The following is a 25,679-nucleotide window of genomic DNA, read 5'->3' on the forward strand; positions in this document are numbered from 1 at the left end:
CAAAATCAGCAAATATGAGTTTGAATAGTGAAACAAAGCCACATAATGAGAAAGTAGAACATCATCTAAAGAAAAACAAAATGTAATAGCCTGTACCATCACAGTTCACAGAGAACAACAAATCGCAATTCTTGCTATCCCAGCCAATGGTGACTATGAACAAACAGCTGTCGTTTCATGTAACATAAGCAGAAACACAGGCAAAATTTTTCTAGTTTGGTCTTTACTACAAAGAAGCATAAAGCTTAGAAACAGCTCACATACGATCATGAGTAGTAACTGGGTGGATTGAGCACACTCACAGGTAATTTAATGTTTTTTATTTTCTTCTAAACAGTTATTCCAAGCACACTAGCCACCTAATTACTAACATTTTTTATAAACGGATGCAAGCTAACACACCCACAAAAATAAAAATTTTCAAAAATTTTCAGCCATAGAAAATCTATGCAACGAATTCCAGATCATGAAATTAATTATCATTATTTTTAGTTCTCTTCATTCCTTTATATTTTAGTTTAATATCACCATCTTTAAGAAACTGAAAGTCCCAATTATTTATTATTTTATTGAGCCTTTCTGGCAAAATAATTTTAAATTTACTATCGAGCTCGGATTCTAATTTGTCAATTAATAATTTACCTACAAAGTTACATAAAAGCCGATTTGTTACTTTTAAAAGTTTATTACTCTATAACCAAAAAGTTTTACAATAAAGAATGCAACAAAATGCAACTAACGAATTTATTCTATTTGTATAAGCAATGTGGTATGATTTTGTTATTTACATTAGAAGATATAGATTAAAAAATTAACTAAATTAAAATTTTAGAGTTATTAAAATTTGATATATAATAAATAATTTTCAATAACTATAGGCACTGTATCATAGTTATCTAGAACAACTCTTTTATCATACTGAAATGTAAATTCCTTTTTAACCTGTTCGTTAACCAGATTTTTAGTGTCAACAACTCTGGTTATCTGATTGTATTGTAACTGTATCTTTTCTTTTACTTCACTTCCTACTAGCCTTTCATAGATCCACCATTCAACTTTTGAACATTCTTGTGATTTAATGTGAATCCTTTCACCTTCATTTCTGTCTTCTTATCACTTTCCTCATAATCGTAACTTTTGGGACCTGTTGAAGTCCAATGTGTATTCCAATTATTTCCTAATTCACCTTTCCATTAATCTAACTTAAAACCTGTTTCCACAGTATTTTTACCATTATGAATATATACAACAGAATCAGTACCAAAATATATAACAGATTTTACTAATTTATCTAACATGTCATACAATCTGAGCCTTGCATTTGATGTAGTGAATGCAGTTATGAAAATATCCATAGCTGCATTATTTTCTACGTAAGAATCTTTGAAATTGTACCTCATCTGAACCATTTGGTCAATAAGAAAATTTACATCTAAATTATCTAATCAGTCATCCAGCAGTATCTCGTAAAATCGTTGTAAATCTGTTACATATTCTGTTTGACCCATATTTTGCCTTTGCCCGAATTTCCCCCGTAATGAATTATGACATATCTTTGCAACAGCTCATATTCCAGGCTTTCCCTTTATTTAGTTAGGATCCATGTCAATGTCCATCTTTATATTCTTCATCACTTCGAAAATTATGTGCCCTAGATTCTAATTTTTTCTTCAGAAATTTACATAATTTTTAAACAGCATATTGCTTTTATTTTTGAAATCCCAAACTTCATATACATCTAGAATTTTACATCCTTTTTCCACAGCTTTCTTCACTTCACCAGTCTTCCAAGTTCCAATAAAACTTCTTTCTTCATCACTGTGTTTGCATTTGGTTACTTGTTCTTCGGCCCATTTGACACACAAAGGAAACAAGAGTTTTTCATTTTTATCGATCTGCATATGTACAGGGAAAACAGGGTGATACAATCCTCTAGGAGCCAATACTTTACATTTTACTAAGCCATACCAACTTGCAGAATAATATCTTGGTCTATATATTTATCTCAGATGTTGTTCAGGACAAAAGTGATGAAATTGCACAGTAGGATAAAGTCTACATACGTCAATATATTTTATTTTTATGCTAATACCATCTTCTTTAGCTCTTAATTTCATTGCATTCGTTCATCCACCATAAAATGCATCTCTTGGATTCAATGGTTCAACAATGTCAGGTAATTGCTTTAATTTTTTAAGCCTTTTAGACTGAGTTCAGCCAATCACTTTCCCACATTACCACTAAATTGTATCCAGCGTTTCTTATTTCTGCACTTCTTGTTAAGGTCTTTTGATAAAGATCAACCTTTTTCTCCTTTTTTTATTGTGACTCGTTTCACTTTTGAAACATTTTTTACATCCGTGCAAATAACAGCCATGGTAATGATAAACAGTATTACTTTATCAAATCCATCTACTTTTACTCTTGCAACTCTTACTTCTCCACCATTAAGGGCATGTTGAATGTTGCTATTATTTAAACTATTCAACCAAGCTAACGATTGTTTACTGTAATTTTCCTTCTGTTCTTTGTCCAATACAGCGATTGTATTTTGAGATAAATATTTAAATCTATAAATAGCCATACAAACTCCAGCGATAGTTAAGTAACAGAATACATCAATGTTAGCTATCTCTAGAAACAGTGTTCTTAATTCCAAGCAAGCTCTTCTTCATATATCTACATCAGAATTGCAGTACACGTTAATTTCTTTCTTCATATTGAACACATAATTTTCTTTAATTCTAGAGGTGTGCCATTTGAGAAATGCTTCTCTGTCTTTTGGCTTTATAGTGTCAGCACAGTAACATTCAGTATCAGGAATTGGTCCTATGTAGTTTTCATTTCCTGACTTACTGTATAAGTTCTTTTAAATGAAAAGTTTTTGGAAAAATACTAAGTGGATCTTGTACAAAATTACTGCTGTCTACAATTTTTAAGCCCAACTGTTTGATCTCGAACAACATCAGTTTACAGAATGAGATTCTCACTCTGCAGCGGAGTGTGTGCTGATATGAAACTTCCTGGAAGATTAAAACTGTGTGCCCGACCGAGACTCGAACTCGGTACCTTTGCCTTTCGCAGGCAAGTGCTCTACTATCTGAGCTACCAGAACACGACTCACGCCCAGTCCTCACAGCTTTACTTCAGTTTAGTTCCTTTGTAAATGGTATAGGGCCTTATTGTGTTTTCAACACAGTACTTCAAAATGAATTGTGAATCGTAATGTTCTGCAGAGTCAGCTATGAATGTGTGATAACTGTTCTTCTTAGATATCTTACACCTACAGAATTCATCATTTGTCTTAAATTTATAAACAGTATCACCTTTAAAATTGTGAACAATTACGAGATTTGGAATATGTTTTCCAGTTTCTTGAGTTGCTTCATAATAAAACCTCATGTATCTTTCAGTATGGTACAATTCACTTTTAAAAATCATTTTTAAAACATTTAAACTCTTTACAACCAGCTATTTTATTATATACGAAGCACTGTTAAAGATAAAAATCTCTGAATTCTCCATTAACATAGCAACCTTCTTTATTACAATTTGGGCAGCCTTGCTCTACAAATTCCTCGCCAGATTTTCTTTCACAGATACCACCTTTTTGCAATACAGTTTGCTAATAACATTTATTGTTTCCTATTTCCACTAATTGTTTACAATTTCTGCAAAGTTCAAAGTCATATTATGATCTTTAGATCTTAAACAAATCTTTCTACATCCTTCACACTTTTAAGCTGTATCATAAACTTCTTGGTGATTGTTCAAACACTCTTCATTATAACAGTATCTACTGCAATTCTCACAATAAATCTTATTTTCTTCACGTTCATGTTCTGCACTTCTGCGTAATATGCACACTTTTCGCTCTGTTTTATATCTGTGAGCATCCTTGTTGTGATAAGCTTTCTTTGATTGATCACAGAAATACGAAGAAAGCGGTCAAACTGTTAATTACATCACAATGATTGTTATCTTTTTTACAGATAAATCTTTATTTCTTTCTCAGGACCACTATTGACAACCGCTTTGAAATTCTCAGCTCATACAACATTTATAGAGATATTAACATAATTTCATGTCATCGAAAGTAAAGCCTCCTTCATTGTATTCACCGAACTGATTATGTAAAATATCAGTTAACTATTTCTGCAGTTTGTATTTGTCTCCTTCTCTGATTTTCTTAATCTCGTTTGTAGTTAGTTCTCTTACCAAAATATTATTTGTTTGGTATGTGAAAGCTACAATTACAGCACTAGGACAGCACAGATTATCATCTTTTTAATTCTTGTGATAAATCTCTTACTCTTTTTGTCTTCAGCTAGATTTATTATATTTTGCCATCACCACCTTCACCTCTTGGAGTTGCTATCATCTGAATATTAAACGATGTTTCTGCTTTATCAACAGTTTCATCAGATTTAAGATGTCCTTTATATTATTGTACAACACTATAACAGATTCTCGAGTATTATTCGAGGCGTTATAACCTGTAGAAAGTGGATCAAACATCTCTGGGTTATTGACTGTTATATTCAGCTTTGTAGTCGAATTAAGTCGGGTGATGCTGAGGGAATTATATTAGGAAATGAGACACTTAAAGTAGTAAAGGAGTTTTACTATTTGGGGAGCAAAATAACTGATGATGGTCGAAGTAGAGAGGATATCAAATGAAGGCTGGAAATGGCAAGGAAAGCGTTTCTGAAGAAGTATTGATTTAAGTGTCAGGAAGTCGTTTCTGAAAGTACTTGTATGGAGCGTAGCCATGTATAGAAGTGAAGCAATGACGATAACCATTTTGGACACGAAGAGAATAGAAGCTTTCGAAATGTGGCGCTACAGAAGAATGCTGAAGATTTGATGTGTAGATCATATAACTAATGAGGAGGTATTGAATAGGATTGGGGAGAAGAGAAGTTCGTGGCACAACTTAACTAGAAGAAGGGATTGGTAGGACATGTTCTGAGGCATTAAGGGATCACAAATTTAGTATTGGAGGGCAGCGTGGAGGGTAAAAATCGTAGAGGGCGACCAAGAGATGAATACACTAAACAGATTCAGAAGGATGTAGGTTGCAGTAGGTACTGGGATATGAAGAAGCTTGCACAGGATAGAGTAACATGGAGAGCTGCATAAAACCAGTCTCAGGACTGAAGACCACAACAACAACAACAACAACAACACATTCAGCTTATCTCCTCTCCCAAATTTAGTTCACTTTTTAGCTACATGTACCATGGAATTGGGTGCTTTCGTTGTTGTTGTTGTGGTCTTCAGTCCTGAGACTGGTTTGATGCAGCTCTCCATGCTATCCTATCCTGTGCAAGCTTCTTCATCTCCCAGTACTTAGTGCAACTTTCGTTACATATTGTTTTCTCACTAACAGTATCGAGTTTGGTAGTGTTAGCATCGTTAAAGACAATTTTACAGTCAACAGCCCATACTTTAAATTTTCCATTAAATTTCGATTTAATTTCTTTAATCTCATGTAAGTGCTTTCTAGATGGCTCAGCTTCCTTTTCTTGGCAAGATATTTTGTTACTAAATCGGTAAATTTGATCCGACGTCACTATTTTTTCCTTTCTTCACAGATGACGCTTTTCAATAACATCATCATCAAACCTCTAAAAATTATTTATATTAGGCATATACTTTGGTCTTGATCTAGTCTTTTGGAAGACATCTGGGTGGAATTTGAACTGTTGTAATCCAGTAGCATTAATTAATTCTGATTTCTTTAATATAGCGAATCCTCTAATGCCAAGAGTTTTAGCTTTAGCTTTAGTTCACTTACTGTCAAATTTTCGAGAGTCCTTGTAGGACCTGGGAAATTATTTGAAATGATGAATCTGATAAGATCATCCATATTAAATCATCAATATCCTCGCAAATTATTATTCTTGCAATACTCTTGAAGTTGAACAACTGTGAAATCTCTCAGCGATGCACCCATTTTCTTATCTTTTATTATAGAAACATTTTCATTAGCTTTTGAAAAAATGGGCAGTGGTAAATTGTTCAAAGCAATTAAATTAGTTAAATCATCTTTTTTAAATCTGTTGTGTACTATTATTCCCTCTGCAATAATAACAAAGTTGTGCGTCTGTCCAAACTCTCACAGAGGCTTCCATTTCTTAAAGAATAAAAAACATTAGCTTTGCAAAAATGAGAATTTTGATTTCAATGTGACTATTTGCTTATAAATGCTTTTTGAGATCGCTTTTAACTACTTCTTTTCCACACTTACACACTATTTTTATTTTTTGCTTATTTTCTAGTTGACAAATCTTTTGTCTAGTAGCAAGCTTGTCTGTAGATGAATGACTTAAGTAAAAACAGCCAAGATCTTTAATTTCTAGACAGCGAATACATTTTTTATAATGTTCCTCTCTATTTAACTCTTGTTGTTGTTGTTGCTATTTGTAAAAATGAAGAAAATCCTTCATATCCTTAAACATTTCCATTGGACCCATACAATTAGATGTAAACTGTTCAAAACGTTCTTATTTATTATTATATGCATTTCTATAAAGGATTATACTACAATCTTTACCAGCATATGAAAGTTTTTTCTTTGCATATTTATTTGAATAAAAGTTATCAATTGACTTCTACACTTCGTATTTTTTACACTTTTTTGCAGTTCCATTTATTGAAATAAAATTTTAATTAATTATTAAAATTTTTCCTTAATAAATGAATCCTAAATCATGTTGTGGGATTGATAGCTGTATAGATAAAGTATTTACACTCTTAATTTTCCTTCTGTCACTAGTGTCTCTGCTGTGTTATTTAATTTATGAGTTTTTAGTATAATACACATTTCACGAAAAGGAAATTGTTATTGCTGATAGTTAAATGTTTGAAAATTTAAAGGGCATCGAGATGCCCCCTGCAAATAATTATGAAAATTGAAAGGTGACCAATTACTTCACTTTAAGAGGTAATGAAAAATCATCTATTTTTATCAGTTAAATTTTAATCTATTAATCCTTTTTCATTCTATTTAAATGGTGGTTGTCACCATTTTTCAATTCATTCAAGAAAGAAAGTATGAATTAAATTTAGGAACGTAGTTCAATGACATTTGGGTTCCTTTGTTCAATAAAAAGAATGTTTTGATCAAAAATTACTTTTATACTTCATTTATTACGAAATTACAGGACCTGTCATCCCCGACCCTGTAATATTAAAGAAAATAGAGTATAATTTTACACAATCTTTGAATGACTATGGTCTGTTGTACAGACCATGATGCCGATTGCTGAAAATGAAAAGTTTAATTTACTAATGTATTTTCATTCATTAGCTGGAGGTATCTAATGCAATTGTCACTAGTTCAACATCAATGTTAAGTACTTTTTAATTCATGAATGAAAAAAATTTAGCACTTTCTGATGATGAAGTATTTTTGGAATTGTGATTGTCTTTGAAGGATAAGAAGGAGATTTTGATCACACCAAATTTACTTATATTTATTCGTTTTCTTGAGGAAAATCGATGGTCGAAGTATCAATTTTTCAATCAGAAAAAAGCATTTTGTTGAATTTTAAAAGAGAGTACAACAGATAATGAGCACATAGATTACCAAAATGAAAAAGTAAGTTTATATCCATATATACAAGAAGACATAAAGAATACAACTACAAATATATCCAAAAAAAGATGGTTACCTATAGTTACAGATAATTTTAAATGTGCAGTTATGATGTTGAACTCTCAAGCCAAGAAATTAAAAAATATTATTTTAAACTAGAAAAAATGTTTCCGTCCTATGCTGACTATGTAAAAGAATACAAAGCTATGCAAGTTCAACAACAAGCCACACAATTAAAAAAACAAAAACATCAACTTCAGCTACAATGGGAAAAGAAAGAAAAAGAATGTCTACAATTAAAGGATGTAATATCTGATGTAGTGGAGATGAAGAAAGAACAAATTATATACATGGCCACATCTGAGCAGTATACAAAGAAAAATAATTTTAAAGTTGGTGGCATATTATCTGAAAATCATCTTTCAAAAATATTATTAAGCTATAACAGGGGAAGACCAAAAGGTGATAAAATATTTCATGTCAGAGAATATAAATGTACTGATTATAAATTAATAGAAAAAAATGCTTAATATTTATTGTGGTGTACACAGAGTAGACAAAAGAAAAGAAATATACAATATTCACTTCAACAGTCAATCTTACTTGATTGAGAAATAATGTGACCAATCCAACGATACTGTTGATGAAATAAATGATGAGAGAAAAATATTTATGAGGAAATTTTAACTGTCCCTGCTGTAGAATTTTAATTTACTAATGTATTTTAATTCTATACAAATGGAAGCACTTATTGACCTAAAGAGTAATAAGCTCGCTTATAACAGCAAAAATATTTTAGTAATTATTGATGAAAATAATGAACAACAGTTTAAAGCTAAAGGTGTTGCTGAAATATTAGACTATAAAAATCTAGGGATGCTATTACAAAACATGTGAATGATGAAGATAAACAAAGATTTAAACATTTAATAGATGCCATAATACTAGGCATCCAAAATATTGATTAAAAAACTATATTTATTAATGAATCAGGATTATATTGTCTAATATTAAAATGAAAAAAAGAAGAAGCAAAAGCATGCAGAAAATGGGTAACACATGAGGTTTTAGCAGCAATTCAGGAACATGGTGAATATAAGATTAGAAAAGAGATTATTGATGCTTATAAATATGAATCAGAATCTTTACATGAAATACGTAAATTCGATAAAAAACAAATCGAAGATTTGAGGGAAACAGTTAATATGACTTTCGATGCAACAAATAAAAGATACAGCGAAACACATACACTATTACCACATGTTGTTCCTCAAACAAACAATGAAAATATAAGACCCGTTTTTGTTGTTTAAAAGTTATATAATTTTAATTATGAATACTATGTCATCTGAGCACAACTGAAAAATATACAAAGGCAAATTAATATAATCAGAAATATGCACCACAACATCAACAAAAACTTAAGAATAGATTATGTGCCACATTCAGCAAATTTATATCAACAAATGAAAGAAAATTTGACAATTGTTTGCCATCGAAATTATTTTAACACTTTGCATAACTCTACTCAAGAATCATTGGTTAATGATATAATGAATCTTCATCAGACTGAATTGATATGATTTTATTTACTATAAGATAAATCAATTTTAAAGAATATTAAAGGGTGTTCTGCAACAGGGCACCCTTCTACTACTTGTAATATTCATAAACAATACAAATTTCATCTCCATTGAGATCATATAAGTAATTCACACATTCTTCAGTTAATTGATTTATGAATGTAGATAGTATATCATCAACACAATAATATACAGATAGAAAGAATAAAAGTGCCTGTTGCCACACTTGTACTGTTTGATACATTTATATAGAAACATTTTATTTAATAAGTATAAAAATTTGAAGGGGGACTGGCAGTCTCCTCTCTAAAATTCAGAGGAATGAAATTATTCCTATGAACATATTTTTTCTTTATGCACCCAACAGTTGTGCGAATTATCAAAGTCCCACCACTTAACATAAACTTTTTCTCCTTTCGTTCTCAGAACTTTTCCATGAGATACACATCTATATATTTCGTTTTCTGTAGCTATTGCTTATAAAACATACCTTCAATATCTTTCCGTTTATACGTGACTGGATTAGAATGAATCACATATTGAATTTGAAAAATTTCTGTTGACTAGTTGGCAGTATATCCTTCTTCAAAAAGTCCTTTAAGTTTACTGATCCTAACGTTATCTCCATTTTTAAATCGACTAGCTTTCTCAGGAGGCACAATAACGCCTACCATATAGTTATTTTCATTAACCTCTGTTGGCTTAATTATTATAGTTCGATGAACTGTGTTATTGTATTTCTGAACTAGTTTCGAAACTAGATCGATCTGTTCGTAATTTCCTTGAAGAGCAAATTTCCTACACATAATTTCTGTGAGGGTTATGTTAAATCGTTCAATAACAGATGATTTTAATTCTGATAAAGTTGAATAATGATTAATATTGTATTTCTTCATCAATTCTCTGTTATAGAAATCTTTACCAGTACCTGTTTGTAAATTTTTTGGCTTTCTAACTATGAAAATCTTTTCTAATACATCAGTCACATTCTTACCTGCTTTATATTTAACTGGAACAGCCCAAGGAAGTTTGGAAAAGACATTAATAACAGTCAATAAATATTTTTATACTTTTCCTATTTTTGACATTCCTTTTAACTTGTATGAATCCATTTCGACTAAATCAGCTTGCTATAAATCATCGATACTGAGAGAAATCTAATTTTATGGTGTAAAATTTTTTCGCCTTGGCTTATGAAGCTCATTAATGATATCTTCACGAATAAAAAGGTTGCCACCTCCTAGAAATTTTTTTGCCGAATTTAGTTTTCTTCTTTTTACAAAGAGTGCAAAGACCTTCAGTTCTTTGACCACCATTTTTTTCAATCTCACAGTTAGAGAATTTGATTTGTGTATCATTATGGATTACTACTTACTTGGTATATCTTTTCAGCCACACTTACTGTTAGAACAAAATCATCAAAGTCCCAGTTTATATTTATATATTTACCAACAACAACAATTCTTTTAAGCATGAAATCATATTTGAAATTGTGCATTTTTGCTCGCCTCCTGTCATAAAAAGTAAATTCAGTTATTTATCATGTTCATTATCTTTAAGGTTGGTTAACTATTCTAGAAGAACAGAAATAATCAGAAAAACCTTTTTCTACTTCATTTTTGGTAAAATAATTATTCAACTGTGTTAGATTGTTTGCATATTCAGGTTTTATAATAACATTTGATAGACGTTGACTAAAGTCAGCTAACTCATTATCGAAATAATTTTCGTTCTCTGCATCCTTTGCATCAATTGGATCATTTACATTAGCAAGTCATCTATCTTTAAAGCCAACATAACCTGTAGTTACTTTAAAAATAACATTAAATTGCTTCTGAAATTGTTTCATTGCATTGACTATATTTGGGTCTATTGATGATCGAAATTGCATAATCATATTTTCTTCAATTTTTCCTAGATTGAACACAGATACGCTAAGCCCTTCAGTTTGACCTATTATTTTCCAAAAATGTCCATTTATTAAATCCAAACTTTCATTAAACTTATAATTCTCACATAACACTTTTCACACAAATAGACACAGATGACCACAAATAACTTCATCAAAATTTTGTATTCTTTCAGTATAGTAGCATAGTTCACTCTTTCCTAAATATTTAACTAGCTGTTTTGCTATGTTACCACCAAATGAACCAAAAGAAATTTTCAGATTTTTAGTTTCATAATAACAAATCCAATGAGTACCAATATGATCAGATGTATCTGAATTAACTATTCCGCATTCAATTTCTTTTGGATTATTTGGTAATTCATTAATCATGTATACACTACCAATGGGTTTAATTTTCAATTGTTTAGCAAGTTTTTCTATATCGAAACTACTTAATGCTATTAGGATATTTATCAGTCACTTTTTGGAACTTTTTTTTTACTTTCTTCAGTCCCATGCCAGCGCCAGCTTTCTCTTCCATTGCTTCATTATGTCTTTTCTGTTCTTCTAATTCTTTATCATTTTTCTTTTTGTTTAATACTGCATTTGGAATTGCTGTAGATCCTCCAGCAAGTGAACCGATCGTTGCTAAATATGGTAATGCAGCTAATAATAATGGAGGAAATCCACCTTCATTTTGTGTTAGTACTTTACCTTACTTATTTTGTATAGATATTCAAGAACTTATTTCACGAGAGGAATAGATAATTTAACAAGTAAACTTCCACCAGCTTTGTTTTCTTTTCTTCTCTTTTGAACATCAGTCTAAAATGGGTCAATTCATTTAATTGTTCATTATTCTACTTAAATTTAACTGATTTTGATTTAGTCTTACCACTAGGTAGCAAAGTAAAATCAATCATGGAGTTATTTATTTACATAGATTTAAAATTTATAAAGATTAATATTTTTGTACTCCCCATCCATTGTTATCCACGCCTAAGCCAGTGAGAGCTGAAGTAGTGTTCAGACTGCATCCCATTCCTAACTTTCGTTTTCCATACATTATTCTTCTATCTGCTGTAGCTCAACTTTTTCTCCCAATGAAGCATCACTTGTATGCATTCTTTCTTTTGCAGCTAACTGAAGTTCTTTACCGGTTTCATGACTTATTTCTAAATCTTTATGATCATGATAGGCAATATCATTTTGTTTACAACCTTCATCTAATGGATTTATACCTTTATCTCCTTTAGCTAATCTTTCTTATAATTTTGTACCTGGAACACAAAATCTATAACCTGGAAGATGCATTTCAAACGGTAATTTGTTAATTAAAGTGGTTACTAATCCTATTCCACATTTATCACTTCCCAAAATGTATGTGCGATATTATTCTAAATTCTAATTAAATATAGAACACCTTTTGGACTGATCACGACGAAATCACTAAATTTATTTGTCGACATTTGCATTATTCCTACCTTTCATTATGATAATTTTTGATTCCAGCTATTTCTTCACCATGAATTACTGCTAATCTATCAATTAATTGCTGAACATCATTCATCCAAACATTTTCAATTGCTTTTTCTGTATATTTTTTAACTAAGCCTTTCTTTTTTTTCTCAGTGACAGCTTAACTGCACTCAGATGAACTACAATCATTAGTTGGTATTCCTAACTTTGCAGAACAGTTGTCAACAACTGGTTTTGTCAGATATTTATATTTATTACCTTTACTTGATCTTATTTTACTCAGATTATTGTCAGAATACAATGCTCCTGATTTGTATAATATATCTGTATAATTTGATAAATCTACTCAATCAAACTTTCCTCCCATATCATCTATAGTACTTTGTTTTTTAGTTAAAGGACTCATTATTCCATCAGTTCCTTCATATGTCATTTTGCCCATTCATTACTTATCTCCTTCAAATGTTACTGGTAACCTTCCTATATGTTTAAAGGTACCAACAGGTATTAATCTATGAGTAGTATCTTTACTAAGGTTTACATATTTTAGCATTCTTTCACTTTTATTTATTTTATTAACATCGCTATCCATTATAGATTTTTTCTCTTTTGTATATTTATTCAGTGCATTTTGAATATCTGAATCACTTAGTGTGTAGTCATATTTTCCTGGAATATACACAGAACAATCTTTTAAGTGTCTAATTGGTGATAAATCTCCAAAACCTTCAATATGATTGTTATGGAATCATCTGTTTTTGAACTCCTCTGTTTTCTTCAATTGCTTTTGAAACATCGTCACCTATTCCTTCAATTCCTTGAATTACTTGTTCAATGGCATTGATAACCGGTTCATCTTCTTTTTTAAATTTTTCATAATATGTTCTTGGTTGTTTTTTCCATTTTTTTAATTCTTCTTTTAACTGTTCTTTTATTCTCCTGTTCTGTCCAGCTTTTTTAAAGATTTCTGTACCATATCTTGCAAACATTTATTAGGAATAAAAAAACAGTAATTTCTATTGATATGAAATTTTGTATTTTATTTCTGAATTTTCTATCATTTGATTTTCTAGACATACCTATTGTGAAATATCGATACCGATCATTCCCACATTTGCTACACATTTCTTTAAATTCAAAAATCTTAAAATGTCCTCTTACAATTTCATGGTTAATATGATGTAAATTTGCATCATCTTGTCTAAAGATATTTAAAAAAATTTTGTTATCTCATACTAGTTGTTTTGGTACCTTAGAGTAAGTTTGAGCTAAGTAAAAACAATTTATTCCTTCATGTCTTCTCTAATATTTCTTCTGTTTTCCGGAAAGAAGTCATCAAATACAACAGCTGAATTTTCTTTGCATTCATCTAATGGAATGATTTCTTTGTTATTTGCAATAAAAGTAACAATTTTTTCATTAATTTCCTCTTCAATTTTTTACATTGTTGCAAGTATTTTGGTTCACCCAGACTTTTTGAGCAAATCTACAAATGTTTAATTTTATTTCAATGCAACTATCCTGTAGCTAAAATGTAATTATCAATCATTAATGTTGTTTTCCCACATCCACTTGGTCCAACTATTGCACATCTAATAGAATATGGTAAAAGTTTACCATGTTTGTTTTTCGACTTCCTTTCTGGAAGTCTTATGTTTGGTTCCCATTTATTAATAAAGTTCTTTAACAGTAAATGAGTTGGTTGGATGGTTGTTTCGGGGAAGGAGACCAGACAGCGAGGTCATCAGTCTCATCGGATTAGGGAAGGACGGGGAAGGAAGTCGGCCGTGCCCTTTGAAAGGAACCATCCCGGCATTTGCCTGGAGGGATTTGGGGAAATCACGGAAAACCTAAATCAGGATGGCCGGACGCGGGATTGAACCGTCGTCCTCCCGAATGCGAGTCCAGTGTCTAACAGTAAATGAGTAGATTGACGCTGTCTAAAGACAGCTTTAGCTGTCACCAATTTCAGTTAAGTGGTACGTCATCTGTTCTCAAAAAAGATTAACTGGACCCATACAAGAAAGCTTTAGTAGTGTTTCATTAGTTGGTTTTTATTCAACTTTCCTAACTCTGAATATTACATCGAAAAATAATACACTTCACTGTGATGGACAAATGATAGAAATTCCTGTAGGTCAGTATACTTTGAAAAATTTAGGTAAATTTATTCACTCAAATGCAGAATATTCATATTAAAGCAGATGAAATTTTAAACAGAAGTGTTATCGAAAGTGATGTAAAATTGTATGTGGACATAAAAGATAGCATTGGAAGTATGCTTGGATTTTGTAGCTAAATTGTTGAAGCTAACGAATTGACTGTTGCTAAAGATGTTCCTAAAATTATTCCATTTGAACTAATCAATGTGAATTTCAATGTTGCTGATGTTTGTGAAGCATAATGATCATTTTCACAGAGAAACTAATATTGTAGCCTCATTCAAGCCTAATGCCGAATTTGTTGGACTAATAATTCATGAACCAAATTATCTTGTAAACACTCCAATTTCTGATCAAATTCAGGACTTAGAAATTACTATAACTGATGAAAATGACAATTTGAATGATTTTAGAAATTTGTTAATATTTTTTATTTTTAAATGCATCATGAACAAAGCCGAAAGTTATCAGTTTTACTCATTCCCTGTGAATGAGAAGACTAAAAATAATTTGAAACATGGAAATTAACACAAATATTGGAGATGGTTGGGTTCATTAAAATCATGCTCAATTGTACATGAGTAACTGTATTATTGGAACTGATGGTACAGATTATCTAACTTACAATCGAAAATCCAAAAAAAATTAATTGATCATTGTGTAGCAAAACTATTTGATGTTATCACCATAAAGAGAGGTAACAATATTTTGTCTAGAATGGAAGTTACATTTATTGTTTCATCAGCTCTTATTTGATTGACTTCAATTATAGTCAATGAGGTAACCATGGAAGGTCACATTCTTAATAATGGAAAGTTAAAAAGTAAGAAAAATGAAGAACTTAACCCATTAGAATTATTTGGACTATTTTTTAAAGATTATAAAAAAAATGTGGGAAGGAAATTTAAGAGTAATTTTTACATCGTCATCTAGTGCTGGAGATTTTATTTTCACTTGGCCAGATCGTAACCAAGCTGGAGTTGAAGATGTGTCCACAATTCCAAAAGAAGGTAAAGTTCTTGTGGAATGAATAGAAATTCGGGTACATGTTGTTAAATTTGAACCAGAATATTCACTTGAATTACAACAAGATATAATGCCATATCTTTCTTTGAGCCACAAACTCTAGAGATTGCTGGATTAGATGAAAAAAGAAATTTTGAGTTAGATATTAAAAATTGCCATAACTCTGCAGAATTTGATATGCCTTATTTCATCTTCGTTGTTTTCCAGACGAAAAGGAAAAAAAATCAGCTAGTTGACTCTACCTTATTCGATTACGTGAAATAACATATTATATACTTTAAAAGAATGGGAGAAATGAAGATTTTCCTAAAGAAATGTGGAATCTAGATCCGCCAAATAATTATCTAAATGCTTAGAATGATGTCCTAGATTTTAAGAGAACTACACAATTAAATGGTGATGTTAATGTGAGTCCATTCAATTTTATTCAAAATTATCCTATCTATGTAATAAATGTATCTAGAAGAATGAATGTATTAGATACTCAGAAAGCACCAATGATATTCTGTGCAAATTTTAATGAAATAATTCCAAAAGATTCACTTATGTATGTAGTAATGTATGGTAAAAAGAACTTGATATATGATTTGCAGTGTAGAATTTCGATTGAAAATTTTTGAAAATTTTTATTTTTGATGGTATGTTAGCTTGCATCCGCTTATAAAATTTTTTTGTGGCTAGTGTAATTATCCTAATTGTTTACAAGAAAATATATAAATTAGCTGTGAATGTGCTAAAACTGCCCAGTTGCTACTATCATATAAGAATAATGGAACAACAGTTTAAACATAGTGAAAGAAAAAGTAAGGGTGTTGATTTTAGTCATTCTCATTTGTATATTTGGTCTTTGGGTATTTGTAAGTTTCCATGACATTTTGGTAACTTTTCACGAGAGCACAGCTTGACTTGCAATCAAAACCATGAACAGCCCTATGGACATACAAAGGAAGTTTTGTGGTTACAGGAATGTTACAATTCTGATTACAAACATTTGGATGCATACAATTTAGGCAATTATTTTCTTGTACAAAAACGCACTTACAAGACTTTGAACATTCTGTACGTTATTATAGTGAACATCTGTGCAAAAGAATTATAAAAAGCATAGCTATATGAATTCTATGCAGTTTACTGAGTTCAAATGTAGTTAGTTATCCATTACACATCGATTAGGAAATGAGTGTTGACTATTTTTAACTTTCTTGGTAACTCATCTTCTCCCACCATCCTGTTTAGTCGATAAGTACAAGGAATTATCTTCTACTATTCTAACGTAAACATGCTGAAAATAATTCTTGTGATGGGTGACCTATGATTGAGAAAGTGTTTTATTGGCGAGAAAGTACATCCAGATTCTGACAATACTAAACATTTTCGATTCTAGGCTTTTGAGTGACAGTAACAAAATGTGACCAGATTAAAAATGTTAAAGTAAAAAGTAATTGCACGTTATGGATTCGTTAGGAAAAGTTGTAAAGAAATATAAATTGCATTTCATTGAAGTTTGACAGCTGTACACACTTAACAATATGCGACAGAAGTGCACTGCAGAACAGCAACTTGCCACTCTGACAGTAGAGAATGAATCACATCATGCAGAATACACAGCTCCTAAAACACTTAACTTCATTCACACAATGTTAATTGATCACCATAAAAAACAGCGATTACTAAATGATCCTGTAACGAAGCGCGCTGCTCTCCGTTGGATCTTCTCTATCTCTTCAATCAACCCTATCTGGTACAGATGCCACACTGCTGAGCAGTATTCAAGCAGTGGGCGAACAAGTGTACTGTAACCTAGTTCCTTTGGTTTTGGATTGCATTCCCTTAAAATTCTTCCAATAAATCTCAGTCTGGCATCTGCTTTACCGACGATCAGCTTTATATGATCATTCCATTTTAAATCACTCCTAATGCGTACTCCCATATAATTTATGGAATTAACTGCTTCCATTTACTGACCTGCTATTTTGTAGCTAAATGATAAGGGATCTATCTTTCTATGTATTCGCAGCACATTACACTGGTCTACATTGAGATTCAATTGCCATTCCCAGCACCATACGTGAATTCGCTGCAGATCCTCCTGCATTTCAGTACAATTTTCCATTGTTACATCCTCTTGATACACCACAGCATCATCTGCAAACAGCCTCAGTGAACTTCCGATGTCATCCACAAGGTCATTTATGTATATTGTGAATAGCAACGGTCCTATGGCACTCCCCTGCTGCACACCTGAAATCACTCTTACTTCGGAAGATTTCTCTCCATTGAGAACGACATGCTGTGCTCTGTTATCTAGGAACTCCTCAATCCAATCAGATAGTCCACATCAAAGATTTAGTGTCAGTTCTGGTGAGACTTAGAGATCATTGAGATTATAGTTGTCCATATGGAAAGCCAGTTCTGCAGCTGTTGGTGGTATTGATGAATTACTAGTATATGAAGGATTTTCTAACAGTTCAAGAAATAATTACAGGTTGCTAAGATTGAGACTGAGCTGCGTGAATGAAATGATCAATGATCGAGGTAATATGTATTTTGTATAGATCCCTTTAATGATCAGTTGTGCAGTAATGAAAGTTAGTTTGCTCAGTAGTATTATTTATGGAGTGCGACTGGAGTGCTTGTCATGTAATGATGGAGTACCGAAACAGAGAATGGAGATATGAGGATAGCGTAGGTATGAGATTATTATGACGAACAGTAGAGTTTAATTTGTTGGAGGTATATATGATTATTGATGATAATGATAACTGATAGTTTACTGAAGATGTTTGTTTTGCACGGATATACTTCATTAGCTGTCTGCCTGCTTAGCTGGGTGGCAACATCCTCGCCTCCCATGCAAGTGGGCATGGGTTCATTTCCCAGCTGGGTTGGAGATTTTCTCCATGTGGGGACTCTGTGTTTTTTGTCCTTACCATCATTTCATCCTCATCACTGGCATGCAAGTCACCTAATGTGGCGTACAATGAAATAATACTTACACTTGGCAGCCGAGCTTCCCTGGATGGAGCTTTCCAGCCAATGATGCCATTCACTCATTTCATTTCATTTTTTATTAGGTTTCATGTAGTAAAAGGAAAGTGATGAACAGTATAGTTTACTAGTACAAAAGCTCTGACGTGTTAACAGCAATATGGTAGAAGGCATCACAATTATTTTTATATGAGGTTTTTTTTAGGTCAGCAAATATGACTTATATGGCACACATTTCTGATGTGATACTTTATTCCACTTTATTTTAAATTTTCTGCATAGTTCATGTGAGAGCATCATTCTGTTGAAGCACGTATTTTCTTCTTTAGTAACTATGTATCATTATTCTTCAGGGCAGATTATATATTAAAACGGATTTTACCATTATGTATATATTCCAGATATATGAGCTGTAGTTGCATATACTCACAGGATGCATCGTTGAATGACAGTTTGTTGTGATGACATCAAACAAGTAGGAATGGAGAACATGAATAGGGATACCATTAATCAAAATGTAGATGTATTTTCTGGTAAGATCAATTTTTGTGAATAATATGCTATTAATTCATAACGGTGTCTTTCTTTTTGCATTTTAGCACTTACTGTCTAATTTTCTTGCAGTTGCTTAGGTAGTTCTTGTGAAATTACTATCTCATTGCATAGTGTGAGTAGTGCTTAACATAGCTATTTCTTCATTTTAACTCACTTATTATGCGTTTATTGGAGCTGCAACAAATTTTGAAACTTATTGTTGGCATTTTGTTATGATCTTCCACCTTTGTGATAACACACTTGGCTTCAGTTACTGCATTGTTTAATGGTGAAACTTTCGTCGTTTGTCTTAGCCTAAGAATAAGTTCAGCATTTTTTTTACTGATTTACACATGAGTTTTCACTGCATATGGTAGGATTTTTTCTGCATTGACGTTCTGATGAAATATTTGCCATGTTTTTGTGTGTATGATATTGAATTGGTCTGTATTGGTTATCTGATGAACGATTTCTGTGAATATATCACTTCACTGTAGTTCTATGAGTGCTCACATAGGATGCGTACTTATCGTTAGAGACTATAAATGAGGTTAGTGATATGACAAGAGAATTGTAAAAATTGGTGGTAGGAAGAGAGTTATAAAATATGCGAGTAGGCATGAAATTTCATATATCCTATGGTTGAAGCATAACAATATGAATGAGTATGGCAAGGTTGGATAATGATCATTTTATTTCTTCATGATACGACAACGAAATATTTGAAGGAAATTTATGTGTGAAGTTCTGGCAGGTATATTGATATAAAAGATATGACAAGAGCATGAGACTTCAGAGAAAGTATAACATGTATAGAGCAGATAAGTTAGAAAACTTATTGTTGCTTTTGAGTAGTGTGTGACACTACTGAAATAGGAGGAGTGGAGAGGAGTGGTAAGGCATCAAACCACTTTATAAACATAGTTTAAAAACAGACTTGTCTGTCTCTTCAAAACTTAGAACACTTGAATTCAGATGGTCAGTTTAGAAAACTCTAAACAAATTCTAATAACTGCATAAAACTACATTATTAAATTACAGCTCTGATTGGAAACAGTAAAATAATATTGACAATAAACAATTTGTACAAAGAATTCCTAGAATTTTCAATCGTTCTCCTTGAGACAAATAAGTACACGTCAGTTTCAGAAAAGTCTGATTCGAACAATTTCTAAACACAATCAATTAAACAATAGACATAATCTTTGTGAATCCAGTGACAAACAAGTGATAAACAAAACTACTTAATGTGTGGGTGGTGGGTGTTTATGCACCATCATTCTGGTATTAGTTCTACAATTGTTAGGTCTGTCAGTACACTTGCTTTGCGGTGGCAGAGTGATTCTAGGCGCTTCAGTCCGGAACCGCGCTGCTGCTATTGTCGCAGGTTTGAATCCTGCCTCAGGCATGGATGTGTGTGATGTCCTTAGGTTAGTTAGGTTTAACTAGTTCTAAGTTCTAGGGGAGTGATAACCTCAGATGTTATATCCCATAGTGCTCAGAGCCATTTAAACCATTTGAACACTTGCTTTCCTTTTTCTTTATAATAGTCCATGTCTTGCCCTTTCTGGTTAGACTAACGTATGATACTGATAACACAGACGTGTTAGATGTTCCGGATCAGCAGTAGTGCAAACAGTTTAAGTCCGTTACTCGTATTCCTCATGCACTCTGTGAGTCTACGACTAGTGCACTAACACCTGCTCAGTTAACGAGAAGCAAGAGGCGCACCCCACTTAAATGTACTAGAATTATGACAGCGTAACTGTGTCCATATTAATACTGTAACCAGCCTTTGGGGCACACTAATGCTTTAAATAGCCTTTTAGCCAGAAAACAAACAAACTGCCGCTGTTGTTTGTGAACATCAGTGCAAATTTGCCCCTTATACGTGGGTACAGTACTCTCATTGGACTCGTACACAGCGACCACGCCAGCTCCGCACAATCGCAGCGGCAACACGCCCCTCACTGGACTGTCCACTCGCCGTCTCGCTCATTCTGCCAGCAGCCGCCTGACCCGCCACCTCACGGATTAACCTCACACAACCTAAGAACCAAATGTCAACGACTCGAGAGCAATTGCCTTTTTTCCCCTTTATTGCGTTTCGATTCCCCCGAAGGCGTCAGGCTGGCAGCAACTTAGTATACCGCTCTTCGGCCTACAAAATTTTTAAAACATAAGAAGTAGAGAGTAAACAATAAAAGCATGCGATAAAAACGGTGGCCTAAAAGGGTAAAATGGAGGAAAATTGCTGAAGTTAAAACATAAACAAAGGGTTGGCGATGCTAATAAAATACGGACGAAGCAGACAGGTAAACTAGGAGACAGACAATTAAAAAGACACGGTGACAGTTTGGTTTCTGTTTGAAAGAGATATTTAAAATAATCACACTCAGTGATAGTATGATTGCTATTCGCTACACTTCAGAAAAGACGCACACACTTAACACTCACTTAAAACATTGCATTAAAATGTTGGCAGGAAGTTGACACACCAGAGGCAGGGGCAGCGCCAGGGGCAGATGGGGGGAACTGGACAGATGAGGGGGGAAAAAGTGGGGAGGAGAGGAAAAACGAATGGGGAGGGGAACCGATGGAGGAAGAGGACTAATAAGGGGGGGAGCAGGGCAGATGCGAGAGGGAGTGGGATAGGCAGAGAAGGGGAATGAAAAAAGGATTTGGGGGAGATAAGGAAGGCAGAAAGAGGGTAGATGGGGAAAGAACAGGTTGGAAGGGGGAAGAGGGGGAGAGGGAGCCTGGGAAAAGGACAGAGGGAGGGAGGGGGAGCAACCAACATGCCGCGTGCACTTAAATAGTCTCCCTGTCAAGGACCCTAAGACTAGCGTCTCTGACTGGAAGATTAAACAACAGACGCCCATCGGTAAGCAGAGGCACTATTCTGACGGCGCAGCCATGGCTCTTATCACACAGACTGACTGAACTTTGACCTTAAAGTGCGTTTAATTCCCTCTCCTTTTCTTTTGCATGAACTACGACACATTTGTTTATTTTTCCTTCATTTCTCATAGCTGTACCTTCTTCCTCTTACGTGAGGTGTATATTTTTCACATACATATATTTATTGCCACTGTTGCTATGTCTTATGTGTTATTAGTTCTGAGTAATTAAGCATTTTCTGTAATGTATGATCTATTGTTGTCTGCTCCTTAGACTTTATTGTACATTCTCATGGCCATTTGTCACCATTAGAAGTTATTGATGTCTTGTTAGCTGCTCCTCTTCTTAACTTTACTAGTATCTGACACAGAATATTATATAATTCTTTCTGTAATTAGGCGTTTTGTAATCACACTGATTAATATAACTACGAACATTCATCTTTTGTGCATAAGATTGTTCTTAAATTTTCATTTAGTGCTCGTGCACTATTTCAAAGATTTTCTAGGAATGAGGTCACTTCTAAAACAGATAAAACTGCACATGCAGTTCAGATGTTGTAAAACGTATTTTACAATTTACAAATTGAATGTTAGTTCCCCAGATTCCACAAAATTTCTTTCATTCTTAAAGAAAACAGTAGCACTGAGCCTATCAACGAGACTTCAGCTGAACATATGAGTTATCAGAGGAAAACTACGTCCCTGAGTCTGCTCATATTGGAGTCTACATTTACTACCAATGCAGTCAGTGACGGATATTCATTTGCCTTACTGGCTGCTCCTGAACCTGATATTATTCCTCATACTCCTCGGCATTGCTCACCTATGGGTTCAGTATTACAGGAAAAGCTACCTCATCAGTGACCATGCTTCAAGAAATGTGTCGAAATTATGCTAGTTGCACAGCCACAAGATTTATGACAAGAGACATTAACAGTACCTTCGTCGGGACTAAGGGTTACAACACTTTACCTTCACTTATATTCACTTACTAGCCTCAAGATAAATGTTATGAGACATTAACGCCAATCTTCAACAGTTTTGAATGATGCTACATTCACCTACAATTTACAGAACGCAGCAAGTAGTGTTTGTGGTTCCTCAATGTGCAAAGACAATATTCATAAGGAAACACCAATCAGAACGTTCTTTTCTACTTTTTGTAACTCTTGTAATGTTATTTATAATTGTACTTTACTGCACTCACGTCTTTGTGAATTTTCTCTTTCTTTGTAAATTTCACTCTCCTCGCATTACCACAGCTAAGACAGTTCATATGAAATCTTTTTCTGTGGGGCAAGGGATAGTATAAAGTTTCTAGCTGCTATCATAAACAATTCATTTTTAATATATTGAGACAAAAGTAAATGAGCGCACTACATAAGCACTGAATAAGATTCTTGGGTCTGTATTTATTTTTATTCATGGCCAACCTGCTAGTCAGTCTATTGTGCAGCGCTGTGACTCTCTTACGTAGTTGCGAGCAGTTGACTTTTCCGTAGAAAGAGATTTGTTATTTGTGAATATGGAAGAAATTACCTTGATTACTTTATTATGGAGATGAACACTCTTTTATAATACTTTCTTGTTCTTTATTCTGAAGGAGAAGATTTTGAAGGAAATTTAGAGGTGTATCTCTAAATTTTGTATAAAAGAATTTTATAGTCGTTGGAGTCTTCTTATGTTGTGCTCTTTTACCAATATCAGAGTTTGACGTCACCAGAACGATTTTCTTCAGAGTAAAACGCACCTCAAAAATTCGTTGTAAAGTTTTGAACAGTTTGTCGTGTGTGCATTGGCCCTTACGCCACATGTAGTAGTAGACTATTTCTGAGAGACAGCTTTAGAGTGGATATGAATCTTCAGCTGATGCACCTGTTGATTTCTATTTGCTTTCGAGAGCGTCAATCTTCCAGGCACAGAAAGCAGCAAGCTGAGTAAGAAATAAGTCACTTTTATTTTTGGGCAGATCTCACCTTGCGTTATTGAGCAAACTGTGTGTAGTATGGATTGTGAGGTGTCGTGTTAGCAAGCAAAGTAATTGTTAGTGATCAGTGTTGATAATTTCATACAGTTAATTTCTTCCGAGTGGAGAATTTTGTGGATATTCCAATACTGAGTTTTCATTATATTACGTTCACAAAGCACAGAGTTAGTTTCTTTTGGTATTTAATTATATTCATTCTCTTTATTTCAAATTTTATATTTCATGTACTTAAAAAGTTTTATTTCGTGACACCTTTCACATGCACAACGCAGGGCAACAGTCAGTTTGCTCAGTAATTGAATACGATTCGAAAGCAAACGTCACACGAGCAGAACGTTTTTGAAAACAATACACTCATTTTTCTTTCACATACTCATAATTTTTTATAGTAAGCTTACAACTGTTAGTATTTTGTATCTCATAGAAATACTAAGAAGTACACTGCAACTCTTACAATGACACAATAGTGTGTTATAGATATGACATTCTAACTTCAATACTGACTGCCTGCCAAGTATCAACCGTGTCCTCTGCGAAGACCACATAACAATCTGAATTATTTCTCTGACAGAAACACTTATAATAACAGGCAAACTGGTCATTCTTGATTACACTGGTTTTCCTCGCACACCTCTTCTAATCTCAATTCACGCTGAGCTGCCATACGGCGTCTCTGAAATGTCTCTTTATAGAAATGACTCAGCCCACGAATTAAGATGTGTGAGGTCACAATAACGAAATAAATTATATGTAATTCATCGTCAATTGGACCACTTTATGGCTAATGCTATTTTTGTTTATATTTGTTTGAGTTGAAAAGAGCTTTTTTCTTGTTCATTAAATGAATTGGAATGCGTATTACGTAATACAAGCACACGTGATTTCACTATTCTCCCCAAAACTCTTTCTGAAATCTTACCGAAATAAAATACATGTAATTCTCAGGAAATTTCAAAGGAAATCGAAATGATGTGTAAAATGTCTTATCTTAAGGGACAGTTGGTGAAGATTCCAAAATTCGTCTTATATTTTTCGGGTTTTTAATATTTACGAAGTTATGGAGAATTCAATATTGTGATCAATAATTTAATAAAATTAATTTAGATGACGCGCTTGAGCTACAGTTGAATGTGTATAACATGCTTTTTTTGTCCTCTGTTATTAGATGGATGAGCTTAAGTTTTGAAAACCGTCGTCTAATTGAATTTTAATATTGCATCACAACTTCCTTCGGTAATAAATGACGCACTTTTGGAGTTTTCCAAATAAACAGGTCCTTCCATAAACCTATTGTCCTATCATCATCTTTGTTGGCTCTGAGCACGACGGGACTTAACTTCTGAGGTCATCAGTCTCCTAGAACCTCGAACTAGTTAAACCTAACTAACCTAAGGACATCACACACATCCATGCCCGAGGCAGGATTCGAACCTGCGACCGTAGCGGTCGCTCGGTTCCAGACTGTAGCGCCTAGAACCGCTTGGTCACCACGGCCGGTCATCATATTTGTCGTTGATTCTCAG

The sequence above is a fragment of the Schistocerca americana genome, chromosome 5 (genome assembly GCF_021461395.2).
Source record: "Schistocerca americana isolate TAMUIC-IGC-003095 chromosome 5, iqSchAmer2.1, whole genome shotgun sequence".
Taxonomy (NCBI): Eukaryota; Metazoa; Arthropoda; class Insecta; order Orthoptera; family Acrididae; genus Schistocerca; species Schistocerca americana.